The sequence below is a fragment of the Macrobrachium nipponense genome, chromosome 24, assembly GCF_015104395.2.
Source record: "Macrobrachium nipponense isolate FS-2020 chromosome 24, ASM1510439v2, whole genome shotgun sequence".
NCBI classification, from domain to species: Eukaryota; Metazoa; Arthropoda; class Malacostraca; order Decapoda; family Palaemonidae; genus Macrobrachium; species Macrobrachium nipponense.
The window spans coordinates 20757179-20770646 of NC_061091.1; the positions used below are offsets into that span (position 1 = coordinate 20757179).

At 40.0% G+C, this 13468-nt stretch overlaps 1 protein-coding gene across 4 annotated transcripts in view; it reads left to right on the plus strand.

Moving 5' to 3' along the window:
* The first annotated feature begins 2441 nt into the window (after positions 1 to 2441).
* LOC135205508 (TATA box-binding protein-like 1) overlaps positions 2442 to 13468 on the plus strand; it is a 65665-nt gene continuing 54638 nt past the window's right edge. Inside the window, exons 1-2 of one of the 4 annotated variants that reach the window (XM_064236243.1) lie at positions 2491 to 2585; positions 8614 to 8873. The gene's annotated coding sequence lies outside the window, so the exon portion shown is untranslated. Of the gene's footprint in view, positions 2723 to 8613; positions 8874 to 13468 lie in introns of all 4 variants that reach the window. The other 3 variants (XM_064236240.1, XM_064236241.1, XM_064236242.1) reach the window with 3 other exon arrangements.

Sequence of the window (13468 nt, forward strand, 5' to 3'; positions counted from 1 at the left end):
GAGAGAGAGAGAGACAGTATTTGAGTTTTTTAAGGCGGAGAACAAAGGCGTAACCAAGGGGTGAGGGGGGTCCGTTAGTCCATCATCCATCACCCCTTGTAAATGCTGCTAAATAGAAACCATTGAAATGTAAATATCTTAACAGTAAACGAAAAGTAATTAATACAAACATGTTCCGTAATTAAATGTCAGTAATAAGGTAAAGTATTATTGACGATAAAAAGTAATTTTTATCATGACAGCATAAATCATCACATATGCAAGTGTTCGAAATTACTTACTGAACTATGACAGAATTTGTCATCTATAAAGATCATTCAACAGATGCTCTTTGTTTTTTGTTTTTCTTATAAAACTACATTTTTATAAAACATCGGTTTTAACTCTGAATATTTTTTTCTACACACACACACACACACACACACACACACACACACACACACACACACACACACACACACACACACACATATATATATATATATATATATATTGTGGGTTATTTCCAATTCGTTTTTCATACTAGGTTAGATCGTCTTTAATCTCTCTCTCTCTCTCGGTTTAGTTATGTTTATCTATGCCATAAACGAGAGAGAGAGAGAGAGAGAGAGAGAGAGAGAGAGAAGAGAGAGAGAGAGCAACGGTAAAAGTTCTTCTTAAGATGTTTATCTATATGTATGTCAAGATAAACAACAATGTCATCATGTCACAGCGTTGAAATCCACAATATAACTGAGCGTATTGTCAGAAATACGTAGTGTGCTTATCACACATTTGATCAGAGACGTTGTTGTCAATTAGCCTTGAACCCCCAAACCTAGCTGTGGTACGGCAACAATTTTGGTGTCATATGTCTCCCATAAGGCTTAAACTAATGTTTCTCCGTTTTCTTTTTAGTGAATCAAAAGTCGTACGTATATCATTCTTATACAACGGAAGAGAGCAAGAGCAAAAGAACTTGGTTAAATCCGGTTTCAGTTTAAGGTCGAAAAATTAATCTTACGAGAGAGAGAGAGAGAGAGAGAGAGAGAGAGAGAGAGAGAGAGAGAGAGAGAGAGAGAGGGGGGGGGGGTTGAAGCGGGTGTGAGCGGGTGAGAAAGTGTGAGAAATAGTCTTTAGATTTATTTGTAGACTAATTCCACCCTTCCGGGGGCGGGAGTAATCTATCCAAGGCCATCTCATAATGTGGATTCAAATATTATTTTTAACAGTTATTGAGAGAGAGAGAGAGAGAGAGAGAGAGAGAGAGAGAGAGAGAGAGAGAGAGAGAGAGAGAGAGAGAGATTTTGGTTTTCATGAATCGTGATGCAATGGTAGTTGTAGACTACTCTGCACCTTTTCCTGTATCACGGTGATGCTGCCCGGCAATGCTGTAATACGATCGATGGAATACCTTGCATTACATTTGCCATATGAGGCATTCTCGTATAATCACAGAGAGAGAGAGAGAGAGAGAGAGAGAGAGAGAGAGAGAGAGAGAGAGAGAGAGAGGAGTAATACCATATGAGTAATAGGGAATGATGTGTTAAATCTTCTATCGTGTTTTGTTAGCGAGTCCTCTTTGTGCTAAAGAGGTCATTCTCGCTCTGTAGACCATATTGATTATCGTCGTCTCCGACAATGCATTAAATCACAATTCAGAGAGAGAGAGAGAGAGAGAGAGAGAGAGAGAGAGAGAGAGAGAGAGAGAGAGAGAGAGAGAGAGAGAGAGAAGGAGCAACTGAACATTTTTGACAGGTCGGCACTGTAATGTATTATTTAACCATTATGGCTGACATAACCAGCGTATGCTGAGATTGACAGATAATGAGGATGCTTTTTAAGTTTTGATTCAATGTAAAACAAAGAAGAATTACGATTATAATAAAAGTAGGAATCCAACATGCAGACGAGTGCATTCCAGATCAGTTGTTTTAAATGTTCATCGCTTCACTTGTGTTTTTGTCCTCTGATGAGTCGTTGAAAGAGGAATAACACTTGTCATTATGATAACGGGACAGCTCGGCATAATAAACGAAATATGGATCGCTAATCTGGTCAATAAGTGTCCATAAATGTCCGTATATCCAGAATGTTTTGCAATCAATAAAAAAAACTATAAGGTATTTGGTTAAATGCTCCGTAAGGATGACACACGCCGGAACCCGCCGCTGTTCCAGAGATACACGATTCCAGTGCTTTCTTTTGGTGTGCGTACTCCCATTCCGCATTCCTATTACTATTGGATGTCTTCATCATTTTTTAATTAAGCAAGAAGATGAGTGTAAAGAATAGATATTATACTCTTCCGGTTCAACCTTTTGATAGCCTTTGCATACACCCAGCTGATTGTGTGTAAGGGGCAGTGATTGGTTGGAATGTTTGGTGACAGCCAATAACGACTGGTTTTACAGAGATACTCAACGCCCATCCTGCTTCATAAGAAGATCCGTGATTGGTCGACGCTGCAGAATTCAGCCAATCAGCGCCCGCCTTGCAAACGCTGTTGTATTGAGGCAGCAGTGGTCTATGGCGAGGAGAGTGATCCGGAGGAGTGGAACTGCCCAATTTTCGGCCATTATTCCCGTCTCCTGGACACTTTACAAGTAAGGATCGCGTTCCGGAGTATTCTTAGATGATTGGTGGAGTCGTCAGGAGGAGAAACTCCCGCCGGAGGGACTTCTGACCCCGTCATCCAGAGCCCCAAAGGTCAAGGTGAACCCCCAGGAGCCAGCAGGAGCGTGTATGCAATTTTCCATTGTCCATTGCTTTCATTATTATTTTATTATTATGTCGTTTCTGTCCTTTCGGGATTAAGGGAACCCGAGGTGTTTCATATTCGACGCTCTCCGTCGAATACCGACGCCCGGGAGGGCCTGGGAAACGGGATAGACTGGGCCCAAGGTTCGACGTCGACGACGTTGATTAGGGGCAAACCGAATGCCTTTAACAACAAATCAACTCTTAATAATGTCGATTATGACCATATTCGACCTGATACACACCCTGTGTTCATGAGGATCGTCGAAGTCTCCCGGGATTGCCTAGGCAACTGGATGTATGAAGCCTAGGGTTGATTACCTATGGGTGCTAAGTAGCTAGGTAGCTAAAGTTAGTGCCATCAACAACAAATCGACACATTAATGTATTCGATGGTTTTGTTATTCGACTTCGTTATCGTCTATTAATTGTCAGGGCCCTCGAATTCGTCCCTCGTGTGGACCACGTTGGGATCTTAGGGTAGAAGGACCTTATGAAATACAGCCTAGGCCTTATAGGGTAATGTGTATTGCCGTTATTCGGGACAGCGGCCAGTAGAGGCCTACTTTGTTGTTTTGCCATGGTTTCTTAAGCATAAAAGAAAAGGGTTGTGTGGGATGTTTTCTTAAATGTTTCAAGGTTAAGCCTAACTTTGAAAGCAAGCATGTGGTCGGAAACTGGAGTACCTAACCTAGCTAATCATCTGTCAGTCGTAGCCTAAAGTGGCCTAACCTGTCAAAATTACTGACTAGACCTAGGTATCCGATTTCATAATTTGAGTGTGTATCACAATTGCAAAGTTAAGCTAAGTTATGTAAAAGAGACTAGTCTAACTTAATTGTAGTTTCCTGCTTTTAGGTTTGAGGCATGTTAGGGTATGCTGTCCATGTTTAAGTTAGGGTAAGAGGTTACCTTGCAGAATGACGGGTGCAGGCTTTAAAGCTACCGCTGACCAGAGGCTTGGTCCATTTTTCTGAGGTTTAGTGTTACTTTTGGGGGTTCTGGGCTTGACCCCCCCAAGTCAGAATAGGAAGGTAAGGTCTCGTTAGGTCAGAACACAACATATTAGGATAGGTCAGGTTTTTTCATCGTCAGAACTGTCCATCAATTTCAACTGGCCTAGGGTAACGTCAGGTTGGGTAGGTTATATTCTATTACAGAAATGCCCAACAAATTTACAGGAGCCCTGACCTAGGACATTGGGTGCTTTGTCCTCCTTGACTCCCCCAACCTAACCTTACCTATCCTAACCTAGGGTGTCTTAACTCTACTCTTTCATCCTAACCAGATCTTGCAAAATTATCTTGAAAGTGAACTAAGGAATTTTCAACCTAGTAATGTCCTAACTGTCAAGGGGCTACTCCCTTTCTCCCTTTTAGGATTACCCATATTTTTTTCCTTTAATTTGGAAAGTAATCACCACCACCTCCAGTGGTGTGACATAATGGGCCTGTAGGAAATTAAAAGGCTTACACTTTTCTTTGGCTTTATCTTTCACAAATCTGTCATCTCCAGCCTTCCTTATAGCTCTAACTCAAATAGGTTTGTCTAGTCCAAATCTTCTGCTTCCCAGAGGTTGTGCAAAGGATATGTACAAGCCATCGTTATCTTATCAACATATGAGACCTTTGAGTAATTTCCTTTAGGGCTTTATTTCTCTCTGCCATCTGACTCTGCAGTATTCTTCTTAAGGCTTTAGTCTCTCTGCCATCTGACTCTGCAGTATTCTTCTTAAGGCTTTAGTCTCAACAAAATCTTTTAGATATAGGTATGAAGTTTTGGTCATAAGATTCAAGTCTATGTAGCAATACTCATCGTACCCGACTTGAAATTTGACTTTCATATGCAGGTTCAATCAATTTGATTTCCATATCTTTTTCTACATGCCAGTCATTTGATTGGAAGATGTGTACTGGACATCATTGCTCCTAAATATTTGGAAGATGAAACCTAATTTATCCTTCAATCCAATGTTATTTCTTTCCTTAGTGTATGTTATGTTCATATTACTTCTGGTTTATGAGATTTATTGTGAGTATACTCTTTAAGATATGTGATGTACGTATTTCATTAAACAAGCTCTTTTACATTGCCCTCATCTGCATACTCAGGTATTTTCAAATGTCTTTATTTCAATCTAATCCTTCTCTCTGTCTTCAACCACCTGTTTTCATGATGATATCTATAAGGCAGTCAAACATCATAGAGAAATGACATGTCTTGCTCCACCCTGCCATTTACTGCAAATACTCTTGACAAGACTACATCAATTTCAACTTTGCTTCTACTTTGTGCATACATAATTTCCAGTTAGCATTACACATTTAACAGAATGCCATAGTGATGCAAGACTTCGATGATATACTGGTTGCTATCAGATGCCTTGTATGATCATCAAATGCCACCAGAATGGGGTTTTTGCAGCATGTGCCTCTGTTTAATCAGTTTTTCTACAGCCTTTTGAGAATAAGCATACTAAATATTTTTCTTACAACTACTATGCCCATTTATTCAGGCAACCTTTTTATGATATCTGAACAATGACTTCTAATTTCCAGTCATCAGTCTTTTTGTCCTAATCCTATAATCTTGTAGCTGAACAATCCAGTGACAGGACAATTGACAAAACATTTTAAATTGTTCCTGATTTGTAATTAATATCAAGTTCAAGGCCTCATTCAGCATTTCTGAAATTAGCATTTGCATATAAGTAACCTACCAAGTAATTACATGTAGCTATTAGTTTCTAATTATTGCGGCAGCTTAAATTTCAAAATTCTTGGTAGCACTTCCATTGTTTTAGGTTAGGTAACTAACCACGCTTACTTTCGACGAAGAATAGGTAGTACAATACAGCTGAAGAGCTTTATTTGTTTCTGCCAGTCAACAACTGAACTTCAGTTGTTGGAGCAGCCAGGTTCTGTATTTGCATCTGATGGTTGTGTCTGATCGCCATTTTGGTGAAATAGCCACGATCAACTAGATACGTGACAGAGGCTGATTTGCACAAAGCAAGCTTATAATAGTGTGCTGCAAATGTACACAGTGCGCAAATATGATGTTACGTTTACTGGAACTGGCCCGACAAGTGGCAACACACCTAAAAGTAATGCATGGCAGAGCACGTAACACCGATGTACAAATATCGTACAGTATGGTCCCCAATTATGCGAGAAGTAGGTCGATCCATGGCCTCGCAGAACTGGAAAATTGTAGATTTTGATACACATACCTTATGGGAATAATTCCATTGGGGCCAAGGCAAACTGCAACTTACCCAGTCAATTTTCATTATACCACCCATTTTCAATACTTTCTATGTACTATACTGTAATTTATTCTAAAATGAAATTGTTCTTATGGATAGATAAAACATTAAAAAGGTTTCAGTAACTTTAAAAAGTTTAAAATTATGTACACCCAGGATGGTAAAAACTCCCACACGTAAACACTGCCACCATTGGATGCAAGTGTACTCTACGAAAGTAATTTCATTTTAAAAACCTTTTGGATGGAATGTCCTCTGCCTATCCTCTGGCAAAACACCTTCAACCTCCGCTCTATCTCATCTCCGTGAAGAGTTCCTCTGCTGAAGGAAGGCTTTGTGAACCAATTGAGGTTTCAGGGACTGGCGGATCATGCGTGTCTTCACTCCCGTTAGGACTAACAAACTTGTTATGAGCGCCTGTCTCGGTTTCTTTGTCCATCACAATCACTATGCAATTGTTTTCATCTAAATTTATTCTACAATAAAAAAGAACTGATGAAAATTAAAAATTTGACATGAAATTACAATTTCTCAAAAAGAAATGAAAAAATGTAAAATTCATCGTAAAATGGCAGTTTCTTGAAAAATTAAAAATTTAGATCGAACAATTTCTCTCTCTCTCTCTCTCTCTCTCTCTCTCTCTCTCTCTCTCTCTCTCTCTCTCTCTCTCTACAATAAAAAAAAACTGATGAAAATTAAAAATTTGACATGAAATTACAATTTCTCAAAAAGAAATGAAAAAATGTAAAATTCATCGTAAAATGGCAGTTTCTTGAAAAATTTAGATCGAACAATTTCTCTCTCTCTCTCTCTCTCTCTCTCTCTCTCTCTCTCTCTCTCTCTCTCTCTCTCTCTCTCTCAAAATCTATTTCAACAGTAGAAAAAAATAAATGATCAAATGCCAAAGTCAGTCAAAACAAGTTAACTTTGTAAAAATTAAAAATTCTTCATGTTCAGCAGTAAAAATTAAAAATCTTACTTCATGTTCAGCAATGATGGATTTCAAGTTGTCGACTGCTGCCAAAATGGAAGTTGCTCTTTCCTTCTTCTTTAACTTATGGACAAGCTTTTTAATTCGAGAAAATAGGTCTTCCTTTTCGACTTCCAGGCAGATGCATACATGATGTGGTTGATCAGAATACTCTTCGCAGATCTGAATAATACGTATGGTGATGATGATGATACCAAACATTCATATACACTGTGCTATGATGTCACAAATGCGTGAAGCGGAGCCATCCGTCTTAGCTAAATGCTGAGCAGGAAAACTTTCTCGCATTCTCCCAACCCCCTTCTCTCAGATACCTAGCACCCCCCCCCCCCCCCCCCCCCCCACACTACCCAAAATACTTGGAAAGACAATAGATTTGATACATTTGCGGCGTGTGACTCTCAGACTTTGAACGGCTTCGCAGATACAGAAAATCTATTTTTGAGAACAGCGACCGCATAAAAGGGGAATCACACAATCCGATCACGCATATTTCGGGACCGGACTGTATGTGTAGTGTGGTGCGTTACGGCCTTAGTCAACCTTATGCTGTCCCCATGTACCACAGGAGTTAAACCTCAGCTATAAAAGGGCCAAACTGCAAACGTGATTGCAGTCGCAGTCCTCTTGCTGCAACCATTGAATGCTAAGGAGCAGGGTAACATGCTGAATTAATACTTTTCATCACCTGAAGGCCCGGTTCATTGGCAGGAGAACATGATTTAGTTACTTTCTGTATACTTTGTTCATGTATTTAGTTTGAGTTATAATATTTTTTGTGTACTATTTTCCACTTTTTTAGACCTTTTGTAATATTTACTTAACATTGATTTTCTGACATGCTAATTCTGTATTTGAAATTTTCCTCTTTTGTTTTTTGTTACATTGTGTTCGACTTGCTTATTTTTTATGGCAGGAGAACAAGATTTAGTTACTTTCCTGTATTCTTTATTGTTTACCTCACTGTATTTACTTTAATATTTGTTCATGTTAATATTAGTTAAAATTGCAATATTATTTGTGAACTATTTTCCAGTTTATATTTAGAACCTTCGTAATATTTACTTAACATTGATTTTTGTTATATGCTAATTCTATGTTTATGAAATTTTCTTCTCTCTGACATTTGTTACATTGTATTCGAAATGCTTATTTTTTTATGGCTGTACTATTTATGTTTCTTTCCCTATATTTTACTTATAGCACTGTGTATTTATTTACAGTTCAATAATCCATATTTAGATAATCTTTTTATTTCTATTTGTCTTAAATTATATGTGTACTCTTGTGTGTTGTTAATTTAATAAGATAAAGTTTTCAGTTACGTATATGATATTCTTTTCTCATCAAGATAGAGTTTTCAGTTACGTATATGATATTCTTTTCTCATCAAGATAAAGTTTTCAGTTACGTATATGATATTCTTTTCTCATCAATATGTAGTACTAATTGGAAGAAGTAGAGAGCCTGGTATGGTATTGCAAATATAAGATATAATCATTCATAACGCAAACATATAGTAAACATAAGATATGCATACATCCACACTTACATGAAATAAAACTTCTAAACGCAACTTACCCACAAGCCTGCTGCTTGCCCCTTTTATCCCAAGGCACAGCGTTGCCCTGTTGTCCTGGGAACTCGAGGAGCGGCAGGGTTGCCGCATCTGCTCCTGGACCAAGTGGAGACACACTTGATGCGAAGCGGGAACCCTGGAGTGGCTCCGGACCATGCATAAGCTCACCGTGTTGACACCATGCTATGCTGGTCGAGCCACACTGTGTGACAGTTGGTGTGGCCACCCACGTATAGTTTTGAGCAGGTTGAAAGACCCATGGCTCCCCATGTGCCGTGCCGACACCCAACTTACGAGTACTATTTACATATGTCTTATGATGCATTTACATTGAATTTACTTAGTTACCAATTTCTGCCCATGCGTGTGAACTTAGCATAACAATATTACACACCATCGATTTAGGCGAATGGGGCGGGAAAGAGGTGCCATTACTTCTATAGCTCATAAATTCACGAATGGCAACTTTTAGACTAGCTAAAATTAAGTGGGTAGCTCATGAGAGTTATTTGTGATCTTGACTTCAAGGGAGGATGTACTGCCTCTGTCTCGCATGACGTCTTTTTATAAATTTGCTCATAAATATACCAAAGGGTTGCTGTTGGTTTTAGTTCTTATCTTCTATGATAGTATGTCAGTTATAAATATATTTTTGTTCATGAAACTTACCTGGCAGATATATACATAGCTGTATTTTCCGAAGTCCGACAGAATTTAAAAAACTTCCGACACACGCAGTGGTCGGCCAGGTGGTTAGTACCCATTCCCGCCGCTGGGAGGCGGGTATCAGGAACCATTCCCATTTTCTATTCATAATTTTTCTGTCGCCGGTGCTGAAAACACCTGTTTTTGTACATGGAACTTACCCAGCAGATATATACTTAGCTATAGACTCCGTCGTCCCCGACAGAAATTCGAATTTCGCGGCACACGCTGCAGGTAGGTCAGGTGATCTACCGCCCCTGCCGCTGTGTGGCAGGAATAGGAACGATTACCGTTCTAGAACCAGATTTTCTCTGTCGCGGTAGTGTCAACATACGTTGTTGCTACCTCCTGACTTGATTTTCGTTTTTTCATCGCCATCGACCTTCTGGGCTGTCTTTTGCAGGGAAGTACTGGGTCTTTGGTTTGGCATACGCTTTTATTAACTTTTTAATGAATTTGGCTTCGAAATTTCGAAGAATATATTACGTGAAACTACCGAATTTTTCGGTAGACACTTATATTTTGCAATAAGGGAAATATTGATGATTTTTTTTTTTCACTAATACGTGTATAAGTGGGTTAGAACTTGATGAAGGAAATATAAGATCTAACTTCCTACTTTAGGAAGTCAGAAAGCATATAACTAGATACGCTTCCTTTAGAAGCTTTAAGAGCTCTCGTACTAACGAGCAGTTAGAGTATTGACAATTCTAGTAGTTGTTGCATCCTCATCACCTTCTTACTCCACAGAATCTACAAATTCTTATGTGCAAATTTGAAGATAATGGATGGAGCTCAAAAGGCGAGCTCTAAAAAGGTAAGAAGTGAATATAGTGTTCCAGTGCAGTGGAGGGTGCGTCTGATCGGCTCCGTAGACGCTTCCAGGCCTAGACCTCTTCCAAACTCCCAGACCCAGTGGAGGAGGAAAGTCGACAGCCGCTGGAAGGTTAGGGAGAACCCCCACCGGTCAGGCGTCCCCTCGGCAGGTTCTGTAGAACGTCCCAGACTGCCAAGGATAGACATTGATAAGGCATCCTTAAAAAAGTGCGTCTCTTCATCTTGCATCCGAAAAGACGAAGAAATGTATGTTTGGAGTGATCTAGCGCGTTCTCTGAAAAACTAAGAGAACACTGAGCAAGAGCCAGCCGCTGCCAGGAAGCCGCGTTCCAGCAAGCTAGCGTGAGGTACGTTCCTATAGCCAGCAGCGAGGCGCGTTCCAGCTAACAGACTAGCGTGAGCCGCGTTCCTACAACCAAACGCGAGCCGCGTTCTAGAAAATTTTTCTTGGCGCAAGGGGCCTTCAAAGAGACGAAGCGCCAGCCTGGCGCAAATTGCGCCAGAAAAACAGACGGCTAGAGCAAGGAAGCATCCTTACAGTAGAGTGGCAATCAGAACGATCCTTCCATTGAACGTTTCCGGGCAAGAGGCTCTTTCTAAAAGGGGTCTAGTAGGCGCTCGGAAACTGTCAGGGCGCACGGGACCTTCCACGCAAGCGGAACGTTCCAGGAGCGAGTCTCCTTTTCTAGCGTGCGGAACATTCACGGCGCGCGGAAACATTCCAGGCGCTAGGTGCAAGGATCCAGGCGCCAGAATATCCTTTCTCTATCTGCCTCGGCAGGGAAAGAAGGTAGTAGAGTATCTGCTGTATGAGAATACGATACGGCAAATCATAAGCACATACACCGTAGTTTACTTCTTTGCTGAGCAACTCAATTACCAGTATCCTTCCAGGAATTTCCTAGGAAGGACTACGCTTAAAGGGATTGTTAAGACAACACCTACTTAGCTTCTAGATTTTTCGAAGTCTTGTTTCGCTTAGATATGCATTATAAGAACTTCCTGAAGTTCGATAATAATGTTATAAGATTCCTTTATTAAATGGAGTAGCTGGCAACTCTGGAAGAGTAAGGCCAGTCGGCTAACGAGACTGCATCGCCTTAGACACCAACGCAGTATCATGTAGGTGTCGGTCATGATGGGGCGGTAACATGTCTCTCTCCTGCGGGATGGGATGAATAAACCGTGTCTCTCCCCTACAATCGTGGTTTTAGCCTCGGATTATTGGAGGGGATAGATAAGCAAAATAAATAAAATATTGTCTGCCTTTTGCTAAGAAGCTTTCAATAAGAAAGATATTACATTTCAATGCTGTTTACCGTAGGTAACATTTTTAAAGGATTCTAACGCAGGATTCTTACGAAAGCATGGCTTATTAGAGTACATGCTTAGTGAGAAGATGAATGTAGTAGAGAATTCACTTTAAGACTACGGTATGGTCAAGTCTTATGCACATACCGAGGTTAACTACAGAATTCCTAGTATCCTTACAAAGGTTTCCTAGATTAATGCTGTTTACCACAATGTGACAGTATTATAAAGGATTCTAATACGGCAGCGCGCGATATATATAATTCTCTCATCCTTTCGAGAAACGCACACAACCTTTTTAAATTCGGATATTGCTCAGAGAAGTTGGGTGAGTCGGATGGGAAACATTCTATTAGTGGCAGAAGTTGTTTCCTGAATGGACTATACTACGTATATAAAAGTTTTTTCCCACTAAGAACGGAATTAACATGTGAAGGATGTCGGCGGGTACCATAAAGGCATAGATGTTATGGCACATAACCTAAAAAGAACTAGAAGGAAGCGCCCAGCCTGGCGCAAATTGTGCCAGAAGCACCATCCAAGATATTTTCTCGTTTTAGAGAGTTATTAACCTAAGAGTCCAGTAGCCTCTCGGACAGCAGGCTCGGTAACGGCAAGATTCGTTCCTGATTTCGTTACCCCATTTAATCGAAAAAGTGGGTCGCTTACAAGGAATGATGAAATGATTTATTTAATCACTTAGGCCAATTCCACGACTTCTCATATCGCAAAGAGCATCGAGAATCTCTTTTTTCGCACCCCGGTTCGCGTTAACAAAAGAGAACCTATTTGGGAACAGACACGGAAACGTAACGATCCTTAAGAGGTTCGATGCAAGATTTTGCATGTCCGTGAGAACCTTCTCGATCGAAGATAATAACTGTTAACGTATGTCTAACATTTATTGAAAAGAGTAGTGAGAACCTGCGGAAAGTCTTCTTTATAGATCTCTTTGTAAGGTAGAAGACGAACAGGCTTCCTTTAGACTGCTTCTTTTTCCTCGAACCAAGAGAGGTAGCAATATAAGACATCTTTAAATTTAAAGAAGGGGAATAAACTTTAGCCTTTTTTCCCCTAGTTATAAATTCTTAATAGATATTAAGATAATTGGGCGTCAAAGGAAGAGAGGATGTATGCCTCATTTTGGCCTTAGAGAGGTTGGATTCACAGAAGTCACGTTCTTCTCACAGCATGTTTCGTAAGGCTTTTCCAAGAGTATCTGGATATTCTATCAGAATCTATTATAAATAGACCTATAAAACCTCTCCACTCTGAGTCTGTCCGCGTGCAGACTGACCAGAAGTGGACATGAATGAGAGGTTTTTTCAAGGTAAATGACAATAGTCATGGCTAAGACATAGAATTGCTGCAGATCGTGTTAGGGAATGAGGAAAATTGTCCTCTTCCGATACCTCTGTGAACCAACATAGCGAGGTTTTTTCTTCATTTTCAGAGGGAAGAATCACCTATGTATATATCTGCTATCAAGAACGCAGTTAAAGGCCATACTCTGTCTCTACAAAGGGAATTAGAGATAACAGAGGATTAAGATCTTCGGGATCTTATACGATACCCCAATACGACAAGAGTAGGATATCATGTACTTCGAATGGGATTTTTTTTTTTTTTTTTGTTTTTTTTTTTTTTTTTTTTTTTTTGGTGGCCACAGATTCCGTGTTCCGACAAAATGGAACTGCTCCTCATCTGACTTCTTTGAGGAAGTTTATGAAGGAATTCTTTGTTTCTACTTAGCCCTAAACGACCAAGAAGACAAGTGAATTTTTTGTGCATTGGAATCTCGCATCAGATTCAATGAGACTCGGCAATGGGTTCGTGCCAGCATAGTATGTCTGGCAAAAGAAATAAATCCCTCTATTCCTGACGCAACGCTTTCAGAGAGAAGTTTAGTTGCCCAGGCAGGGTACTTACATTTTCATCTACAGAAGAAGAGATGGTTTAAACGTTGCCTACAGAGTCTTCGGGGTGCGATGAGGGCTCAAACTGCTTCCCAGAAGGTATCAGAGGATACAATAAGAGC